Source organism: Crotalus tigris, unplaced genomic scaffold, assembly GCF_016545835.1.
Source record: "Crotalus tigris isolate CLP2741 ecotype Arizona unplaced genomic scaffold, ASM1654583v1 scf7180000017666.379230911805:20528666, whole genome shotgun sequence".
Taxonomy (NCBI): Eukaryota; Metazoa; Chordata; class Lepidosauria; order Squamata; family Viperidae; genus Crotalus; species Crotalus tigris.
This window is the reverse complement of record NW_024096552.1, coordinates 10,341,469-10,359,855: the sequence shown is the minus strand read 5'-3', so window position 1 is coordinate 10,359,855 and position 18,387 is coordinate 10,341,469. Positions and strand designations below refer to the sequence as shown.

Below are 18,387 nucleotides of genomic sequence, written 5' to 3'. Positions count from 1 at the left end.
TTTTGCCACAGTCCTTCTATTTCTATTTGTAGGTCTTTGTATTTTGTTATCTTCTCCAGTTCTTTCTCTTCTATTCTGCTATCTCCAGGCACTACCACGTCCACTATCCAGACTTTTTTGTCTTTCTTATCGACAATTGTTAAGTCTGGGGTGTTATGTTGCAGGTGCTTGTCAGTTTGAATTCAGAAGTCCCAGAGCAGTTTAATTTTATCATTTTCTATGACTTTCTCTATTTTAGATCCCACCAGTTTTTGCTTACAGGCAAATGATATTTTTTGCAGATCTTCCAATGCACCATTGTTGCTACTTTGTCATGCCGCTGCTTGTAGTCAGTCTGTGCAATCTTACCAAGTGGTCCACTGTTTCTTCAGCTTCTTTGCATAGGCAGCACTTACTCTCTGTTGCTGTCTTCTCAATTTTGACTTTGTATGCATTTGTCCTTAAGGCTTGGTCTTGTGTAGCCAGAATTAATCCCTCAGTCTCTTTCTTCAATTTTCCTGCTCTTAGCCATTGCCAGGTCTTGTTAATATCTGCTTTCCCAGCTATTTTTTTAATGAATTGGCCATGTAGTGCTTTATCTTCCCATGCCTCTATTCTGTTCTTCATTTGGTCTTTCTTGTAGGCCAGTTTGGTCTCTCCAGTAGTCAGTAAGCCTTCCTGATATACTAATTTCAGTGCATCTTCATCATGGTTCTTCAGATATTCTTCCAAAGCCATTTTTTCTTCTTCAACCATCTGATGTACTTGTAGCATTCCACGCCCACCTATTTGCCTTGGTAGATAAAATCTGTCAATGTCACTGCGTGGATGAAGGGCATGATTCATTGTCATTATTTTTCTGGTCTTCCTATCCATTGCTTTTAGTTCTGCTTGAGTCCAGTCCACTATTCCAGCTGTGTACCAAGATATTTTTATGGAGTTTGGCTTGGACAAATGTGCCACACTTGCTATAAAAAAGGAAAAGTAGTGAAAACTGAAGGAATCAAGATGCCCCACGAAAATAACATTAAGAGTCTGGATGAGGAAGATTACTACAAATACTTGGGTATCCTTCAAGCTGACAACATCAAGCACACTGAAGTCAAGAAAAAGATTAGAGGTGAATACATCAAGAGAGTGAAGAAGATCTTAAAGTCCAAACTCAATGGAGGAAATACCATAAAGGCAATCAACACCTGGGCAATTCCAGTCATTAGGTACACTGGATAATCAAGTGCCTAGAAATAACAGGAGTCAGTAGAAACATCAGAAAAGTTGTGCAAAGATCGATGGCACAATGGAAGACACAGTTGCAGATCAATGGTGAGAGACTGGGAGAGGTTAATATCAAGAGAGGAATATTGATATTGATATTAACCTCTCCCAGTCTCTCACCATTGATCTGCAACTGTGTCTTCCATTGTGCCATTGATCTTTGCACACCTTTTCTGATGTTTCTACTGACTCCTGTTATTTCTAGGCACTTGATTATCCAGTCATGTGGCAGAGAGTCAAATGCCTTTTTGTAGTCAATCCATGCCACATTCAGGTTGGTCTTCTTCTTCTTGCAGTTTTCCAAGATAATTTTGTCTATTAGGAGTTGATCTTTTGTTCCTCTGCTATTGGGGCGGTTTCCTTTTTGCTCAGGTGGAAAGAGATTGTTTTCAACTAGATGCTGTTTTACTGCATCAGCTACCACACCAGTTAGTAATTTGAAAGTTGTTGGTAAGCAGGTAATTGGCCTGTAGTTGCCTGGTGTTGCCCGTTTTGCTGGATTTTTCATTATTAGGTAGGTTTTCCCAGTTGTTAGCCACTTTTCAATTTCTCCTCCTTGTAGTATATTGTTGAACTGCTTGGCAATGAGTGGGTGTATAACAGTTAGATGTTTCAACCAAAACCCATGCAGTTCATCTTCACCTGGTGCTGACCAATTTTTGATTTTCCTTGCTCTTTTTTCTACCATTTTTGTTGTTATTACTAGTTCTTTCATTTCAACTTCTGTTTTTTTTGCATCCACCTCTTTTAACCAAGCCGCATCCTTGTTGTATTTCTTTGGGTTATCCCATATCTGCTTCCAGAACTGCACTGTTTCTTCCTTGTCAGGTACTGACTGATTCCTTGCAGTTTCTCCATTGATGGATTGGTAGAAACGTTTCTGATTGGATTGAATTGGAGGTTCTGCCTATAGTTTGCAATTCGAGCTTCATATCTACTGATTTTCCTGGCTATAGCTGTTATTTGTTGCTTTATTATTTCCAGTGCTTCCTTGATCTTCCTTGTTTCTAAGTGGTATTTCTTGATTAGGTATTCTTTGGTCTTCTTGTTCTTCAGCTTCTTTTCTTTCATCTGTTCTAGCTTGCTTGCATGTGATCTTAACTTGCTGATCTTATTTTCTAGTCTAACCTTCCATTTTTGTGGTGCACTGTTTGTTTGTTTTTTTTCTTTGTTGATTTTGCATCCCAGGTATTGTTATAACTGCAGCTGTGCTGTACATTAGTTGGTTTGTTTCTTGCAGTGAATTGGTACTTATACTTGATATTGCAGTATTTGCATCTTTTAATGCTTGTGCTAGCTGTTTCTTTGGAAGAAGCTTCAATGCAGGCAGCCTTATTCTGTTGTTTTTGTGCTGTTCTAGATGCTCAGTTATTCTTTGTTTCAATTCTTTTATTTCTTTAGTTAGAGGGTTTTGTTCTTCCTGAGGAAGAGGTGCCTGGTTTCCAAATGAGAACAGTTGTATATCTCTGCTGGATTCCTTCACTGCCAACTCCCCCTGGTTTGCCTCTACATTCTGAATTTCTTCTGGTAAGGCTTTGATTTCTTTGCCCTGGGTAAACCTTTTCAGTTCGTCCAATTCTGTTTCTGTGAATATTTTATTTCGTATTATAAATTGGCGTTGATCTTCTAGTCTCTGTTCTGTTATTTCTGATTCTGGATGTTGTTCTTTCCAGAACTGGTGCATTTGTTTTAGATATCCTCTTCTTGTTGGACTTGATCTGTAGTAACAGATCATTATTTCTTTGTTTTCAATCACTGTGTATCTGCGACGGGTAAATACCTTTTCTTCCAGTAGTTCTGCAGCTGCTGGCCCTGGTTGCTCAACCAACAGTCCTGAGTCCTTTAACTCATTTTTCACCAGATATTCAGGAACTCCAATATCTAGCGCGGACCTTGTTAACCCGGACGACATCCGAGCCAGTATGGCATTCTAAAATTTATGTCTCACCATATTTTTTATGGGAGAGACACTCTTTATCTGACTCCTCTGATTAGACCTGTCCAGTATGGTTGAACCTCTGGCATAGCTCTCATCTTCCTCAGAGTACACAAGCCCCACAACCATGATGCTGCTGCTGCTGATGATGATTATGTGATCAATAAATAACATAAAGTTATTCAACCACTCTGCATTCCTGCTGTTTTACCTAATATTCACTTTTCAAAAATGGGCAATGCCATGATGCCATGTAAGAAAAAGAACAGGTTTTTTTGAACACATGGGTACAACATGCTGTTTGTCCACAAAAACAAATAAAAGTACCTTTCTTTTTTTAATTTTAACTAATTATATCAAAAATAATAAGTATTTGTATATATAAATATTCTATGAAAGAAATACATGTATATATTTAAGATATAAATGTTCATATATATTTCTATGCAATAATAATTAACAAACAATATAATGTTATAAAATAAAATTATTCTTTCTGTAGTCACTTCATTTCTCAAATGATCAATATTAAATTGGATATTATTTAAAATGTTTGGTTAGCACTACTACAGCAAAAAGGAATTCAAAATAATAGTCACTAATGGTGCATACAATGCTATACAGCCATGCTTTTCAAAATGGATTTTATAAAGCTGCATTCCATCTGTTTTCCCACACTCTCTTCAAGACATGTAATGAATGTAACAGATTACTTATATCATGGCTACATTTTCCTCAGAATTTTGTTTGCCTGCCAGAAACGGTAATTGTTCATACATATTTATGGATATTCCAGAAACACAGAACTAAAAGAGAAGTAGTTGCTTTGGGAATATGCTTCTATATTGTTGCTTTTTATTTAAACTCTTAATACTGGAACATACTCCTGCAACATTATTTTGATGACTGATAATCTTATATAATGGGATTACAGTTACTTTTCACTTTACTCTTCACAATAATTCTTGAAGGTGTAAATGAATGGAAGGAAAAAAGCAGTATCAGTCCTGAAAAATGAAAACATTTGCTGCATTATGTATAGAGCCAGTTCACAGCCACACATGCATCACTGTGAGTATTGTGGGGCTCACAGCCACATGTGTGCAAGCACTCATGGCCCCACGCACATGAGCAATGAGTGTTCATGCGCATGCACATTCATGCGTTCACACACAAAACCATCCTTTCTTTCTGCCCTCCCCCAGCTCTGGGCCGCCAAACCCAAAAGGTTGGGGAACTCTGGTTTAAGGCACCAGGCTAGAAACCAGGAGACTGTGACTTCTAGTCCATCTTAGGCACAAAGCCTGCTGCAAGACCTTGGGTAAGTCATTCCTCTCCTCATATATATATTGGCAACTGGGATTTTCATAAATATTAGTAAAATCAGTATTTATACCATACTTCACAAGAAACTAAGGTTTGTGAGTTTCTTAAGATAGTCCTTGCTTAGCAATCCCTCCTTCAGTGACTGTTCAAAATTATAACAGCACTGCACAAGGAGACTTATTATTGATCCATGAGGTTGTGGCCACTGCAGCATCCCCCTGGTCACATGATCATGATTCAGAGCCTCGGCAACTGGCAGGCATTTATGATGTTGCAGAATCCTGATCACAATGATCACAGATCACAGTGATCTGCACAGTGTCTTCCAACTAGTAAAGTTAATGGAGAAGCCAGTAGGAAGTCATAACTTGCAGTCATGTGCTTAACAGATTGTATGTGATTCACTTAATTACAACTGGAACTATCGGAACTGCTGTTGTAAATCAGCCATGCACGTAATTTTTTTCACTTTGCGAATATATCACCTATAGCAGAAATGCCTGCTGCAATTATTGTTGTTAACTGAGAACTACCTATGTTTCCTTTAGGATTCATTAAAGCAGAAATCATTGTTCCAAACAAAAACCAAACAAAAAATTCAAAACACCCGAATTTTGTTTCAGTAAAAGAAATAAAATATAATTCCATCAATTAAGTATAAAGACACATAATAAAATTCATTTTTCTATCCTCTTACAGTTTTTAAGTTTTACATCTCTGAATAGTGCAAGATGCAAACAAAAAGAAAGCATTTCAAAACCTGGTTATATCTGTACCAAGATAAGTTATACTTCAGTGTCTATCATTTCTTATTACTAAAAATAAAATCTCCTTATACAAATGCAATGAACTATTAAAAGCTACTTTCTGAGGTGAAATAAGAGATTTAGCAGCACTGACAGAAAGTTTCCATACATTTAGCTGGCTCATGCTGAAAAGAGAATGTGATAGACTTGATTAGCATTGGTCTGGCTGGATTAGACTATCCACATGTTTTTGTAATCTTAAATGAATAGCGTTGTGTACTATTCAGCTTTCACTCGGCACATTCATATAGTCTCTCCTTTACTTACTTCTATTGCTTAGAGAGGGATAAACAATTGAAAAAAGTCACAGAAATCCGAATGTATTATTGTTGTGTTTAAAAGAGAGTGATACAAGTTTATTAACCTAACCTTAATTATTTAAATTTTGATTAGAAAATGAAAAGTGAAATGGTAATTCAGAAATTGCAAGAAGCAGAATGAAATATAGGTAGTCCTCAATTTATGATTACAATTGAGCTTCCATTGCTAAGCAAGACAGTTATTATGTGAGTTTTGTTCCATTTTACAACCTTTCTTGTCACAGTTAAGTGTATCACTGCAGCTGTTAAGTTAGTAACACAGTTGTTAAGTGAATCTGTCTGCCATATTGACTTTGCTTGTCAAAAGATTACAAAAGGTGATCACATGACCCTGGGACACTGCAACCATCATAACTACATGACAGTTGCCAAACGTCTGGGTTTTGATCATGTGACCATGGGGATGCTGCAATGGTCGTAAGCATGAAAAATGGCTATAAGTCTCTTTTTCAGTCCTGTTGTGACTTTGAATGGTCTCAAATTGAATAGTTGTAAGTTGAAGAATATCTGTACAGTGTTCCAAAGAAACACCCAGAGAGCTTAGTTTAATTGGAAATTGTGTAATACATTCCTCAAATGTTTGAAGAAGACTATAAAAAGCCATACTAAAAGTATTGCAATTTGAAATCATCTTTACTTAACTTTAAGATTCTTTGTTGGTAAGCAGGAAAGTGTTATAACTTTGATTTGTATGGATCTCAAGCCAACTGTATTTATATACACCCACACCAATTTACATCACACAAAAAGGTATTTAAGGCCAGTGCTCTGACAGATGAGCATAATTCAAAGTGCACTGAAGATGTCCCCCCAAATAGAGATAAAACATTTGCAGCCAAATTGCCAAGCTCAGAGACCAACAGCCCAGGAGCTGCAGTGATCCGGGCATTCCCTTTTTAGTCGTCCTCCTGCAATGCACAGCCTCTCCTGTAAGCAATCTGGCTCACCCAGGGTTGGGTTGGCCATTGTGGGAGGATGGGGATAGGCCATGCATCCCACAATGGCCAACCTGACCCCGGTCGAGCTGGATTGCTTTAACTGCGAGGAGCCTGGTCACCAAAGCTTCCTGAAGCTGATGGAACTGTGGCTTGCCACAGCTGAAGAGTTTAGTTGAGCCACAAAATTGAATGCACCTGCATAGCAATGGTGCACCCTGAGCAAGGAAGCGGTATGAGCTTTGAGGGTGCAAGTGTCTGTATTTCCATGGCTCATGTGTAGAATTCACATTGTGCCTTCCCATTGGCATTCAAGAAGGCTAACTGTGGTAAATACAAATCATTTTTTTTAAAAAATAAAGGGACAGATTGCAATATTGATGATGAATGTAAATGAAAAGCCAGTTTCCAAAGCCTTCCTCCCCACCGAGGGAAACCTGAGTCGCCTCCCAAAGTGGGACATCTCTTGACACCCAGCTTTCTTTTCTGCCCTTCCACAGAGGAAGGGAAAGCAGCAAAGTCCAGGGGGCAATGCAGGCCACCTCTTGAGGCTGCTTCGGGGTGAGGGTGAAAGAGTGAAGCTGATAGTTGAGGCCCCGGCCAGTCCCCACCCCCGCCTGCCTGCTGGATTTCCCAATCCAGGGCAGGGATAGAAAAGAGGCAGCCTCTGCTTGCCTTAGGTCCTGGCTCTCTTAACATTCAGGCCATCTCACAGCGACGGCACCAGCAGCAAGCAAGGAGGGGCAGGGAGGCATGTAATCCAGCCTGCCAAAAAAACTATGGTGGGACGGAGTGGGCAGAGTCTTATTTTCGGGGTAGGTCTTATTTTCATGTATATATACTTGAAAGGAAGACCTCAACTTAATGATCATAATGGAGTCTCCCCATTATGGCTGTATGTCATGAAAGTTGTAAAGCAGATCACTCTTGTGACAAACCTAATTTTACCACCTTTTCTGCAGTGATTGTTAAGTGGATGCTACAGTTGTAAAGCAGCCACTGCAGTCATTAAGAAAACCCATTGTTCACAATGGGCTAGTTTTGCTGAAAACTGGATGTAAATGTTAGCTTTTGACAAAAACATGGTCATGTGACTGCAGGAACTGCAAACAGCCATACTCTTTTAGTTTCTAATTATTTGTGTGCATGTGTACATAGACACATGCACAATTAATAAAATACTTAAATATTTGAAAATAATAATTTGATTAATATCCCTTCTTCTATTATATTTATTTTCTCAAAGGGTACAATTTCACAATATGCCATCTTCTAAAAGAGTTTATTTTGGTAATTCTTTCTTAAATCACATTAAAACTGAGAAGTAGCCTAATGCCAGTTTAGTGTAATGGTTAAGGCAGGGGTGACAAATTCAATTTCACTGAGGGCCAGGTGGGGGGCCAGGTGGGTGTGGCCAGGGTGGGCACAGCCTACTGGGTGGGCATGGATGGAGTGGATGTGGCCTACTGGGTGGGCTTGGCCAGCTCTACATTGTTCGCATCAAGGGTGCCTGTGGGGGGCTGGGCAGCAGTGGGACAGATCTGAGGGTCTCTGGCAGAAGGGGGTGGGACCAGGGAAAGCACCAAGGCATGGTCCATTTCTTCATTCCTCAGAAAGGGTGACGCCTCCCCAGCATGCACCCAGGGGGCGGGGCCAATGTGGTAGGGGCTGGTTTCTCGCTGTTTCCGGATGGCCTTGTGGAGATAAGACTGAATGCGTTTCAGCATAGATGGCCACCACAAAATTGTACATTGGCTCCCGGCCGGCCTGGGCCAGGACCAAGACAGCAGGGGCCATTCCCTCACTGTTTCCAAGATGGCTTCAGAGGCCACATGAAACCACTTCGTGGGCCGCATCCGGCCCCCAGGCCTTGTGTTTGACATGTCTGGATTAAGGCATAAGACTTGAAACCAAGAGAGCATGAGTGCTAGCCCTACCTTTGGCATAAAGCCAGTTGGGTAACCTTGAGCCATTCATTATCTTTCATCCCTAAGAAGGAAGCAATGGCCAAGCAGTTCTGAAAAATCTTGCCAAGAAAACTGCAGGGACTTGTCTAAGCAGTCTCTGAGAATCGGATATAATTTAAAGGAAACAAACAAACAAACAAATAAACAAAAAAGCTTAAGGTACTCTGTAAGAACATCATTTTTCATAAATATACATTCTTTATACTATATTCAGAAAATTTTTAAACAAATGTGCTCTATGTAGATGTGCTGCAAATTAATATACTTATTTGTGTCTATGTAAAACAAAAACACCATTGTAAATGTTCGTGATTTAAGTTAAATAATTAGGACCAAAGAGAAAACATTTTCTCTTTCCGGAAAAAAAATTGAGATAGAGACACACAGTTCAAATTACATTAGCTCTAGCCAAACACAAATCTTTTGGTGGGAAATAATAAAACAAGATACTAAGAAATGCAGACAGAGTGTGCCAAGGCAGATCCAATTACAGGGAAGAACATATAAAGCATAGAAGCTGGAAAAAGAAGGAATAGAATTGGGCTATATTAAATACCATCCAGTATGTATGTATAGGAATAAAACTTAGCAAGTTGGAAGAAATAAGGTGATACAGTTGTGCCAAAAACAATATGGCTGAGAATAGAGAGCAAGCTGAATATGAGGGAATACAAATATAGATGCCAACTGAAGTCAAGATCTACAGGAAGAAAGCAATAAAGTGCCAAGTGTGTGGAAAAAAGGGACTGAGTAGGAAAGCAGCTGGAAAGAGAGAAAGGAAAAAGTTGCTATTATTCCTTTCTTGATTTCTTTCCACTCAAGTAAAATATACAGTCTTTGGGTGCATAATCTATAAGTTAGGAGAAGAATATGATTCTTCACATAGACAATAAACTTTACATAGTTTGCAGATAAAAGGATTTCAGACTGCATATCTAGGCAGCTTCAGAAAGACATTGCTTAAACACAACAGGGATTCTGCACAATAAATGGAAATGGAAGAATAATGTGCTTCCTAAGAAAGGTGAAATCAGTCCTGTCCACCTGGAAGTCATTTAGTGGGCTCCCACACTCTGTGGGTTTATATGATGTCACCATGTTTTATTTATGCAAAAAAACTGCAAAAGTGAAGCCAGCAGTGGTGGGAAATACAGAAATGAAAGTAGTAAAAATAAAAGAGCTTTAAAGTCTACCACTGTAACTAGCAACATACAGGAATTCAAAATATAGTTCATTAGCTCTAATTAAACTGTCAGTTCTTGGTCCTCTATTCTACTGTAGATTATTTTCCCAAAACAAAATCCATCATGAAAAATTAATCAAATGCTGGTGTGTAGTTGATCCTACAACTGTAACTGCACTGGAGAATACTAAAAATACCAGATAAAAATATCAAATATAGAAGTTTTGCCAGAGACTTCCACTTTTTCCATCCTGTGATTTCAATTATATTCCAGTAAAAGCTCTCTGAGTGACAAAGACCAAAAGTACCCTTCAAATGGCATTACAGATAGTTGTCAACTTATAGTCGTCAACTCATAATTGAGTCCAAAATTATAGTTGCAAGTTTGGCCAGTCATTATGTGAGATGCCTAGGTGAGCACTATGTTTAAAGACCATGACCACTGGGTCCCACACCCGGGGGCCTCCTCCCACCCATCACATCTTGCTTCACTTACCTTTTCTGAAAATCACCTTCAGAAAGGAGAAGCAACCAATCTGCCCAGCAGCCTTCTTATACAGAGGCCATGGGTACCATTCTGGAAGCAGGCACCATTTTGGGAACAACAGACAGTGTGTGCAACTGCAATTCTAGGAAACCATGAAGTGGCCTCTGTATAGAAAGGCCATGTGGTGGATCAGCTGGTTGTTTTCCCCAAAGCAAGTCTCTGAGATTTTCAGCTGCTTCTACAATGACTCCCACTTCTGGGATGACACACATAATCTCCATACAGGAAGGCCAAGCAGCAAATTGACTAGTTCTCCTTCCCCTGTTTTCCTCTCAATAACAACTCCGTGAGGTGGGTTGGTCTGAGAAAGAATGGCTGGCCTAAAGTCGTCCTTCCAACTTCATGCCTAAGATGGGATAAAACTTTCTTGCTTTTTAAAAATTCCTTTTCCTTATTTATGGTCCAGCAAAGTTGTTTGGTGTACAACTAGTTTGTATCTATATGACTATGTAAAGGTTTGGAGGCAAAACTGAGAGAAAAATATAACAAATTCCTAATCCAGCCACTTCAAAAGTAATTCCAATATGAATTTGCCCATTTTCTAACAAAACAATGCAACATCTATTTCTAATAAATTGATAACAAAATGTATGTGAAATAGAAGAAATTTCAGGCCACTTCATCTGCATGCCTTTTTTGAATGAAATGATGGGAGATATTATTAAAAACAGAATAGAATAAAGAAGGTGTCATGGTTCCAATAGGTGAGACCAATTAAAGCAAAACTTCGAGGCTTGAGTTTTCCTCTAAAAACAAGTTTATTGGTTACAAAGTATCAATACGGTCAAAAGTGAAACCAAGACTAAAGTTCCCTCCAAAAAGTAACAGTATTACAAAATTAAACTCCCCACCTCATAGCCTATGCAATCAGCTACTTTTCCCAACAAAATAGTTTGGCGGGCTTTCTACCATTAGGTTCAACCCCCCAGCTGAAGGAACAGAAATTACCTTGATTCTCAAGGGACAAAGATTGTTTAGGCTAGCATAGAATTTCCTATTCTTCTCCCCAATCTTGGGCAATCGAAAATGAGCAAGATGGCTTCAGCGAGGTTCATTGCAGAGTTGCTACAAAGATATACAAGAGTTCTAATGGCAATACTATCTCTTCTCTCAAAAGCCTATTCTAAAGCTAGAATGCAGACAACCATGATGCAGTAACTTGGACTTTTAGAAGGATACATAAATGGAAAAATGTGGGACTCCAATAGAGCAGGGGTCTATTAAATACGTAAGTATCTTGGGTGCACTTCCAGGCTTTCTAATTACCTGGCAAGAGTGACCCTAGCATGGCACCATAGACTCTCTTAAGAGTCTTCCATTCAAAGGGGGCATATTTTATTCCTGCAACTGGTGAGGTATTTCTTACTAAGGCCATATTTCATTTTTTTATAGTATTCCAATTTGCATATTTACAAAATTTAATATTCTGGAAACTATCCAGTCCAAATTTATAAGAGCAATGACCACGATTTCCAAGATGCATGACGAATGCTATTTTACTGTTAGAAATAGGTTTGATTTCTGTCAGTGCCTGACACTTTCTCCTTAATTTTTGTTAAAACTGATTATTTTTCTCCTCTGGGTCTAGTTCCACTAGTTTTCAGAGACTAATGAAAGCTAATAGAAAGCTCCAGTCCTTAAACTCTCTGTGGTCCTCTCTGTTCATTGGGGCTTGAAAATGTCAGAGGTAGTCTTAAACAAGATATCTGAGATGTTGATTTTCAATCCTACCTTTTATGGATTCTTCTCAAATAGGCATGTAGTGACATTTATCTCTCTTCAATTCTAATTCTGAAATTCTGTTAGGCTTTTACCTTTGCCAGGTTAGATGACCTATCCTGTGCATTTTTGTGGGGGTGGTATAAAAGCATCTTTTTTTCAACAGTACTTATGTCCATGTACAAATTACTCTATGAAATTTCTAATTTACATGCTCCTTTGTTGTTCTCTTTATAGGGAGTCAAGGAAGATATATATTTATCTCTTTTTAAAGAACTAACCTGACAGAGAGCACAATGACTATCTATTTCTGCTTCTATTTCCCTAGGACTCTGACATATCTTTCCAGGTTGTTTGATTTTGTGCTATCATTTGTTGTATCCATTCTACTCACAGTTGAAGTTGGCACAAACAATAGCACTTTAGTTTTTTGATAATTTACTATAAGTTGTTTTTTAGGGACAGAAGCAAACCAATGCTTTCAATGTCCTTCTCATTTCTACCTGAGAAAAAGACAAAATTATAGCCTATAGCAAAACTGGAATTGTGCAGTTTGCTAACATTGGACAATGATGATCAGAGGAATAGAAAGCCCAGATTATTAAACTGATGTACAAACTAAAAAGGAGGCTATAATACGTCTGTATCCTACCCATCTTTTGGTGGAAATACTAACATGAAAGGCTTAAAAACCATATTTTCCAGTTATTTGATATTAGAACATTGTCCCCCCCCAGAGGTCAAACACAATGTCCAGAATATGCCATATTGTCAACAATACAATACAATTCTGAGAGACAGCCACAATATTTTAAAAAAAGACAATTAGAATATTTATATGATTTTCAAAGGTTTTTTTTTTAATTTTAAAAATATCTGTTCTCAAAAGCTTAGTTAACTCTCCAAGTACATGATATGTTAATATTATATTCACATTAATATAAATATAATTTTCCCTTTTTAGAACTTATAATTCTATTTTAATGACTTTTCAAATGCTTGAAAAATGAATATGCAATCATTCTAAAATTACTAAATTACTAAATATTACTAATATTACTAAATATTCAGTTTTAAACAGGAAGCCATTTATATTTTGAGAGGTTAAATATTTCAGTTTTCTCTCTCTTTTCCCCCTAAACTAACCAACAGTAGCATTTGAGGCTATATTTGTATGTAGGCTTATTTATATTAAATAATTCTAAAGGATAATCATAGTTAATTTACTTTTTTGTCTCCACCCGGACATGAGAACATAATTAAACAAAACCAGATAATTTGTTATTCATTTGCTAGCAAAGATGGACTCATAGAATTGTAATAACAGTATTTACTCATAAGTGGTATAGCCAAGTATAATTTGGCTAAGAAGAAAATTTGATTGAACTGAAAGGACAAAAACACTTTCCTGGTGTGACTCGAAATGCTGTAACTAAGTTCATCACTAAGCTGACATTTGAAATGAAGATTCTTGCTGCAGTTTGAAATTAAAATTCTTGATGCTGAATAATTAACATCTAATTACAGGATAAAGGAAAGATCTTTTAGTATCTCAAGTTTTGGTACAGAAAAATACATGTAAATATAAAGCATTCATGGTTATGTTCCTAAAAGAATCCAATATACAATGGAAAAGTGGGGTGGTAATATTTCTACTCTGACAGGCTGCGATATTTAGCCAAACAATGAAATAAAAAAAACCCAACATTAATAGGCAGAGAGGTGTGCACATCTCTTCAAATCATTACCAATTCTAGCAATTGCCTGGACTAGTCTGCAATTTTCAGAAGCAACTTGCAATTGCCTTCTCTTCGTAGGAATGAGTGACTGTCCCAAGGTCACATGAATGGCTTTGTGCCTAAAATAGGAAAAATTCAGAGTCTCTGATGTCTTAACTACTATACCAACTGGCTCTCATTAATAGGGATAAATTATCAAAAAGCTAACAGATAAATCTGGTAAGGAAACAGGAGCAGAAAAATGGGATTGATTTAGACCTCAAGATGGAACGTGTAAAGCCATGAAGCATGCAAGAAGTTGGTTACCAAATACTGAGAAGAAATTGAGAAGTTGTGTCAATGTAAAAATGTATAATGTCTTTTGGGAAAAATAAATTATAGAAAGAGTACAATAAAATATAGTTATAGTGTAGATTGATGATACAAGACAGAGAAGGCCAAAGGATATTGTGATTGACATAGAGTTATAGTAGGAGCTCTGTCCTGTTGAAATCAAACTAAGGCTGCAGATCTGAACCCACATTACATCTTAGAGAGCTATTAATTTTATTCATTTGTCCATTTACATCTCACAATTTTTCCAAGTAGTACATAACAATATGTATGGTTATGAATTACTTTCACCTGTTTTATTTTTACAAGTTTGTAAAGTAGATAATTGAGCAACAGTATCTGTGTTCACATATTTTATTAAGCCAACTCTATAATGTACCAAAGGCATAATATCCCCTTTTATATGCAGTATTATACATAATGAAAACAAAGTATATATGACTTAGAACAATGACTGGACCCAGGCAGTTTCAGTCTCAAGGTCACCCAAATGGTCATAAATGAACGAGCATTTCCTACTCTAGTTCTTCACACTGCCGCTATACAGCATTGGCTCTAAATACCTAAATAGTTGTAACTGTATTCATTTTTTTTCTTCTATTCAACTTTGTTTGATTCATGTAGACTGCCTGTACAAGTTTCTACAGTTTTCTTGGCAAGATTTTCAGAAGTGGTTTGCCATTGCCTCCTTCCTGAGGCCAAGAGAAAGGGACTGGCTCAATATATTAACCACTATACCAAATTGATTTTCAACTGTTATTTATACTAATGTACAAGCAGATACATAAAATGGTCTACAACATCTGTACTGTTCTCCAGGTTTAGTCTGCATCAGATACACCTAAATAAAATGTCACAAATGAATTGAAGTGTGTTTGAATTTTTTTTTAAATGTAGCAATCCTGTATTATGGCTATTCAGCCATTTTCACATATGTTACTTCCAATACTTGATTAGCTCCAACATATTAAGAAAACAGCAAAGTGTACCAAACACAAAGCAGAAGCATTAGCAAGATACAAGTTCAATTTCTTCATATAGTTATATAGAATAAAAGCCTGAACTTGAGTCTCATCTTGGCCTATAGTTTAATTTGTCATTCAAAGGTTTCTATAAATGTACTTTTGGCTTTGGGAAATAAAGAAAGGGAAAAAGAAATAAGCACTCTCCAAAATACAGTGAATGGAAAATCTACAGCGCAGCCAAATTCTTGGTTTGCTCAATAGTTATGCTTGCTGTTAATCCTTCCAGTTTGTTAAACTTGATTCTTGTTTCCTGCTCTCCTTTTCTTGTTTTTTGGCATGGATTTTACCTGCCCTAGGCAACTTGAATGGCATGTTTAATCTTTTCAATCAGGTTGTCATGGAACTGTGAAAAACTATGCAGTTCTTCAGAATTAAACAGATATTCTCGGATGTGTCATTGCAATAAAAATATTGTTCTCATTTCTAAAAGCCTTCCACATATTGCAATGAGTGTGAAGTTTTTTTTCAAAAGAAGAGCAGATAGATTAACATTTATTAATTTAAATTTATTAATTATTACACAATAGGCACCCAACTTTGGTTCTTTCATCCCCAATAAATTAGTTAAAATTAATGGGGGGGGGGCACGGGAATCAACAAAAGGGTTCATTATGGATTTTTATCTTAGTTTTTCTTGGAGACACTAATTTTTATTTTAGCAACAGAAAATTAGCAATTACATGCTAGTTTAATATTATTAAATAATAAAACAATAAATATTAAACAATAATATAATTTATTATGTCATTCTGAAGATTGTAGTAGACCCATAGAATAATAAGATATAATTCTGCCATCTGCATTTAAAAGATAAGGTATACTCTTGTCCCTTGTTGTCTTGCTTCCTTTGCTATCACTTAGTGCAAATTCTAGGCTGTTTAAGTATGATTAAAACAAATATGGTGGTACTTTACCTCTACCCTGTTTAAATGTTTTATTTAAAAGAAAAATAATCATTCTTTAATAAAAGGAACAAGTATTAAGTGATACACTATATAAAATACACATAGTGCAAAATATTCTGCACTGGAATTCTGCTCTTCTGCTGTTTAATAGATTCCCTTCCTAAAAATATTTGATCTGGTTCTATAGCTGGCACTGAAGTTCTGTGGTCTTTTGGAGTTGGGTGACTTCAATTGACATGATTTCAGGACTTGTTTGAATAAAGCTTGGGAGTTTATAACTTCCATGAGGATAATAGGCATGTCTCAATACATACATAATACACAAAAGAGGTGAAACTTTTGAGCTAGTTCTTTTTCCTCAGAACAAATGGGTGTTGATCATATCACTTTCTGCTCCCAATAAGACTGATGGCCACTCACATCTTCCATAGTAAAAAAGAACAAATTAGAATGATCTGCCTCAGGCACTTTATGGGTCTGAATAGTTTCCTAAAGATATTTGTGGAAAGTTATTTTTCAGTGATCCTGCAAGTAGTCTGCTGAGTCTTGGTTGCCATAGTAACAGGATGTGGCCCATGTGCTTGACAAGATAGTAGCCTGAACAACCTTTCTCTGTCAGATACACCCAATTAGTTCCTTGGGAAGGCTTCTGTGAGAGGAACCAGCAAGAGAAACATCTGAAATGCTGGTAGAGATAGATAAATAATGAAGTTGACCAAGATCAGTAGGAGTTCAGGTTCAAGCTGGTAAGGCAATAAGGAAAGAGAAGCATTGTTATTTATCATCTCTTATTTAGTTGATTGGCTGTCATTCTGTATGCTATTTAGTATAAACAATTCTGTTTTTTAGAACAGATAGATATTTCACTGGCTGTTATGACCAATTAGCACAGTCCTAGTCTTCATAAGCAAAGTCCAGTAGATAACCAGACACCACCTCTGGTCTCTGAATTGAATCAGGTCTTCCAATGTTTATTCTTAGCCATCTGTACGTTTGATACTTGTACTGCTAGTTCCTTGGAGATCCAGAAAAGCATGACAAATGGATCAGGAGGTGGTCAATTCCTTGCCTTGAGATATGGCAGCAGTGCAGGCAGCTTTGTCAAGACTGTGTCTTCATTAAGAGGTTTTTCCTGGATCTTTCTGCATTTAACACATATCAGCTAGACTAACCTACCCTTTCTAGATTACTATAGTCAATGTACAACTGAAGAGCATCCTTTTTGTGAATAATACACTGGCGGGTAGTTCTTCTATTCGGATCCTTTAGATCTCTGAGCAATCAGTTGCAAGGATTGGGGATTGGAAGTACTGTTTACAATAATTCTGTTCCTTTCTTAATGGGCAATTTCAGTTGTTGGTGATATTAATGGGGAGATATCAACCAGCTTACTTGAAGGTATTCAAGGGTTCAATATTTTCTTTCCTATTATTTTTAAAGTGTAGATGGAACACTGCTGTTTGGGGGTATGATAGCAATGTATTTATGAGAGCCATCATTGTTATCCCAACTGTAAAGAAGACCCAGTTTCTGGAGTCTATGTGCCTTTGAAATGGTCTGAAGTTAAACCCTAGCACACGGGTCTGCAACCCGCGGCTCTGGAGCCACATGTGGCTCTTTCAGCCTTCTACTGCGGCTCCCAGTCTTCCTCTGCCATTTGCAGAGAGAGAGAGAGAGACAGAGAGAGGTATTTGTGTTCCCCCCCTCTCCAATCTTCTGCTCACCTGGCCAGCTGGCCTTACACTGTTCTCCGACAAGCTGACAAGCTTATTGGATGGGCACCTGCTCTTGCTACGTCTCCACAGGAAGTAAGAAGTTTCTCTCTCTCTCTCTCTCTCTCTCTCTCTCTCTCTCTCACACACACACACACACACACACACACACACACACTTTTACTTAGTTAGTGGGGGAAGAGGACTGGCAGATCAAGGCCAGGAGAAAGCCAGCCCAATCAACGTTGCAGACTGTGTGAGGCCAGCTGGCCAAGTGAGCAGAAGATTGGAGAGAGGGATAGAGGGTGGGAGAGAGGAGAGAGAGAGAGAGAGAGAAAGAGAGAGAGGGAGAGGGAGAGGGAGAAGAAGGAGAAAGAAAGAGAAGAGGGGGAGAAAGAGAGAGAAAGAGAGAGAGAGGAAGAGAAGAAAGAGAGAGGGAGAAAGAGAGAAAAAGAGAGAGAGGGAGAGGAAAGAGAGAGAGGAAAGGGAGAGAGAGAAAAAAGAGAGGGAGAGGAAAGAGAGAGAGAGAGAGAGAGAGAGAGAGAGGGAGGGAGGGAGAGAGAGAGAGAGAATATGAATATATGTTGTCCTTACTGGACTTTTAGTAAAGAACGTTTAATGAAATATTTTGATTTTTTTAAATTAAGAGATGAGGTATGGGGATAATTATGCTGTATTTA

At 37.7% G+C, this 18,387-nt stretch overlaps 1 protein-coding gene and 1 long non-coding RNA gene across 5 annotated transcripts in view; one reads left to right on the top strand and one right to left on the bottom strand.

Annotated features, from left to right (window-relative positions):
* The window catches only part of EGFR (epidermal growth factor receptor), a 220,957-nt gene that overhangs the window by 119,153 nt on the left and 83,417 nt on the right, over positions 1–18,387 (bottom strand). The window lies entirely within an intron of this gene.
* Positions 13,393–18,387, top strand: part of LOC120305221 — an 85,871-nt gene continuing 80,876 nt past the window's right edge. The window contains exon 1 of the long non-coding RNA XR_005555970.1: positions 13,393–16,741. This is a non-coding gene — a long non-coding RNA (uncharacterized LOC120305221). The remainder of the gene's footprint in view (positions 16,742–18,387) is intronic.